Source organism: Monodon monoceros, unplaced genomic scaffold, assembly GCF_005190385.1.
Source record: "Monodon monoceros isolate NGI ecotype Baffin Bay Population unplaced genomic scaffold, NGI_Narwhal_1 Super_Scaffold_8, whole genome shotgun sequence".
Lineage (NCBI taxonomy): Eukaryota > Metazoa > Chordata > Mammalia > Artiodactyla > Monodontidae > Monodon > Monodon monoceros.
In genome coordinates, this window is record NW_021703785.1 from 51,420,213 (window position 1) to 51,425,140 (window position 4,928).

A 4,928-nucleotide genomic window follows, 5' to 3' on the forward strand; every position below is an offset into this window, starting at 1 on the left:
TGTCTTTCTTGCTGCTTTCCTATGGACAATGCTCTTTCCATGACTCGGTTATCCCTAGGGTGATGTGAGGTCGGGGATGTGTCTGTCTTCAGTGGGACTGAGATGGGAACAAGGTGGATCTAGACTAGGGCTTCTAAACTTCGGTATTATAGTTATTTGGGGTTGGATAAATTTCTGCTGTACCGCTGTTCTATGCATTGCAGGATGTTTAGCAATATCCCCGAACTCTACCCACTAGATGCCAGTAGCACCATCATTCCAGGTGAAATAACCCAAAATATTGCTACATATCGCTCAGTGTTTGTTGGGGGGCACCACTGGCTGCTAGCTGAGCACCACTGGTCTCCACTGAACCAGTTTGAAACCTCCCTCTGAGCCCGCCAGGGTATATTCTTTCTCTTCATTCTCTCTCTCTCTCTCTCTCTTCTTCCCCCCCCCCCCCCCCCCCCCCAGTCTGCTCTCTCCTCTCCAGCTCCACTACCTTAGTCTAAGTTACAGTCTTGTCCAGCCTGGACAGCTAGCCTATCCTAACTGGTCTCCTCTATCCCCTTTCACCCTCCAAAACCCAGACTCCACAATGAAGCCACAGTGATATTTTTAAAAATCTCTGTCCTGTGCTTAAAATCCTTTGGGCTTTCCCCTTTCCTTAGTTTCCTTAGGATGAAGACCAAAACCTCTGCTACTTGACCCAGCTCTGTGTGATCAAGGTGCTCTGCAGACTCCTCTCTTCCAGTCATTCCCTTGTTCTCTGGGTTCCAACAGCCCTGCTCTTCTTTCATTTTTCAGGTAGACTGTGATTCATCTAATCACAGGGCCTTTGCACATCTTGTTCTTCTGCCTGCACTCATATCGGTATGGAGAGCTCCTCTGCAGCACTTAATCACAGTGGTGATTTTACACTAGAGGGCTGTTACCCAATTAATTCTATCTCCTCCTCTGAGCTGTAAGATGTAGAAGCCTAGTGCTAACTGACTTCCTTCCTCCCTCCCTCTCTTCATCTTCTTTCCTTCTTTCCCTTTTCCTTCACTTTTTGTGGACACAAGTCCATATAAGTTTGCTGAGCCTGGTCTGTAGCACCCACGCTGGGCTCTCTAGAATACTGCATCTGTTCGTTCAGTTATTTATGTTTCAACCAATTTCCCTTTCTAGCAGCCTACCATTAACCTTCCACCCTTTCTGTGGGCTAAGAAGCCTTTTGAAGGAATACTGAGTTGCTGGAAAGATGTCACCCAAATCTCTCTTTGTGGGACCCCTCCAAGGTGAGGAAAAAGCCCAGTCTTTTGTTCAAAGAAAAAGGAGTCCTGAGCCTTCAAATCACATCTCAGCCATAGCACCGCCCATGGCTCCAGCCCGTGCAGCTGATAATAAAAATATTTTTTAAAAATCAGACAAAGGCGAAAAAGGACTCATCACATTTGTCAGGCCAACTCTGCTTTAGCAGGGCTTTTGACAGCAGGCAAGAGAAAGTATAGTCAATGACAATGGCTGATGGCGGTCGTGCTGATGGGTCATGAACTTGTCTGGCTCCTCTGTTTCTGGTTTGTGGTTCTATCCCAAGTCTGTAATGACATATAAAAAAATAGACCGCTTATCCTTGTCCTTCTTCCTCATCGCAAATCACATTTCTTAAGACAGTACATGGAATTTACAGGATGTAAACTTGTCAGTAGGAATGACACTGACTTATCACTCAATATCTTGCTACTGAATCGGGACCTCACACCTCATGTTTAACTTAAACCTATTTCCTCCATGTGGTTCCACTTTAAACAAGCTTTCCTTGTTTCCCTTTTGTCTTTCTTCTATCTCAGTCTCTTTAGGCTTTTGAAATTCACTATCTCCGGAAGAAAGCTGCATTACTTTTTAGAGTAATGTAGCCATGAACTCTTCCAGTCTTGACAAGACAGTGCTGGAGATCTAGAGCTAATAATCATAACAGGGGGGATTGTTACAGATCTCTCCAGGGATGAGGCACTTTTCACATCCATTACTGCATTGCAATGACACTTGCAGGATCCTAAGAGAAAACTCAAGGCCCCAGGCAGAGATGGGAGAGATGTCTTCTCAGTTGGAAATTCCATCTTACTAGGATTTCTACTGTAAACACCTGGGGCTGCATTCTCATTTGCTTTACGAGCTCAAGGAGAAATGCCCACTGAGAAAATTCACAGAAGAGCTAGATGGGGGAATTGGGCTGCTGTCCTGGTAATTGGTTAAGCTCCATGATTGCAGAGACTGTGTCTGGTTTCTTCAACATCACATCCCTAGAGCCTAGCAGCGTGCCTGGTAGTTAATGTTCCCAGTAAATACCTGTTGATCTTCTGTGTGTGAAGCAAGTAACACAGCATGGAGATGGGTGGGAAGCTTCCAGTGTATACGGGAAGTAGGGAAGGAAAAATGGCAATAAATAAGCTTATGTTATTTTCTTTAAAAATATTTCTTCTACAGTTATATTGTCCTGAGAATGTCTTTAAGATGCCTTCTTAAATGATGGCCATTATTTCCATTTTTCATAGCTGGAGAAGGGAAAGCACAAAGTGTAGATTCCCTTGGGTAATGTGGTGAATCTATTTAATCCTTTTTGTTTTAAAATATGCTTGTTTCCTTTTCGATCTTAAATAGGTTTGTCTCTGTCTAACATTGTTCGTGCTGTGAGACAGGGACAAAAACTGTGCTACTGAAAACTCTACTCTAGTCTGATGTACCGTAGGGTTCCTTAGAGAGATTTAAGAAGAGTCAAGCATTACCTGCCTAAAGGAGACAGCTGTATTTACAGAAGTGATCGGTTCTCAATTTGTGTGAACAAGCTAAAATTTTCTTTTGAACTTCCATGGCACTGGAGGCCCTCGTTCTGCTGGAAGAATTTTCCTGAAGCTTGGGGATAAACATTTATCCAACATTTTTCTCTTTTTCCCCTAGCGTATGGTAGACATCATAACAGGAATATGTTATAAAGTTTTTGTTAAGCAAGGTGGTATTAGACAAAGACAAATATCACAGGATATCACTTATTCATAGAGTCTAATGATACAGATGAACTTATTTACAAAAAAGAAATAGACCCACAGACATAGAAAAAAAAACTTACGGTTACCAAAGTGGAAGGTGAGGAAGGATAAATAAGGAGTCTGCAATTAATAGATACACTCTACTATATATAAAGTAGATAAACAACAAGGACCTACTGTACAGCACAGGGAACTATATTCAGTATCTTATACTAACCTAAAATGGAAAAGAATCTGAAAAAGAATATATATATGTGTACATGTATAACTGAATCACGTTGCTATACACCTGAAACTAACACAACATTGTAAATCAACTCTACTTTAATGGGGAAAAAATAAATGAGGTGTTGTTGAGCGCTAACTGGATGCCCAGGATATAAGGAATTGTCAATGCATGGTTCCACTGGGAGCTGAAATGTGGATACGAAGCTAAGTATCTAGTCGGGGACAGGATATTGGCACAATAAAAAGGTTGAGAGCTGACTTTACTTTCACTCTACTCAGTCTCACCAAAGGTCTCTGCTGCTCAAGCTTCTTATACCCACCACGTCCTGCTTATGTTACTTCACCTTCCTTCTCTTTTCCAATTCCCAGGCTACGTCATGGCGCTAAAGATACAAACTCCCACTCACACGAGCAACTCCATGGCTACTCTTTTAAGATCTCATATTTTTTATTGCATGACCTAACAGAGCTATTCCACTATTTTTGAGTCTGAATCACTCACTGCGAATTTGTGGTGTGTTATCGATTGTTTAGATCACTAATATCTCTGTGTCCATTTTCTTACATTTGCACCGTGAGAATGTTCTTATTTATACCACAGTATAGGTCTAGAAGAAGAAATGCTGGAGATACAAGGAGGAGGAAGGAAGTCATGTTTCTATTCCCAAAGGAAACTCAAATAAGTTTTCAATCGCTACCATATTTCTTTGAATCTGTCACCGTTGATTTTTAGCCTAGCAGTATTTATGTACCACTAAGAAAGAACAAAAAATGCTGTCAATTGAACTATGACACATGATTTCTCAAAACATCAATTTTAAGATACGTATCAACTTTGGAGATGTTAAAGTGTGAAAAAAAAATCAACGAAACATGTATGTTCAACTTATATCATTAGAGCTAGTGGTGTGCCATGCCCAACCCAAGCTACATTTCGAAATTATAAAGTAGGCATTATCAATTATGTGTGTTATTATTTTAGAAGCGTTTTTGTTTGTTTGTTTGTTTTACTAGGATTATTGTCATGTGAATCCCGAAAGCACTGAAAGCACAGAACCTGTGAGAGCTGTTTTCATGAGTAGTGGATGGACGCGGTCTAATGCTCGGCATTTGACTTACATTACAGTTTTATTCAGCTTCCATCAGCCCATTTATTTATTTTAAATCCAACATTCTTTCTATGAGAATTTCTTTTAAAATAATAGCCACTCTCTCGTGCCTCCCACAAATAACCATCCTTGCACACTTGCTGCTGACTCGGCATTGGCAGTTAAACACAGTCTGTTTCCCAGGGCTGTCCTGGCTCTCCCATCCAGCAGGGGGGATGCTAAGGCATCGTGGGCCACAACACTGTAACTCCAGTTGGCCTTGGTTGTACAAGCTCATCAATCAGACTGTTGTCACTCTGCATTTAAAAGTACAGTGAGGTTTATACTTTCTGAGAGAAAAATCTAAACGTATGGCCTGCTTTCTTTTTTCATTTTATAATAGGAAACTTTGCTCAGTAAACAATATATACATTCAAAGCTGTGAAAGGTGACTTAGGAACCACTGTGACCATCTTCATACTGAACTGTCATGGAATTTTGATGGTTTGCTTACGCATCAATCAGTCCAACTTTCCTTTGAAAGCAAGGCATGAGCAATCAAGACAGATGGTCAGGGTTAGAGAACATTCTATATTCCTTTGTT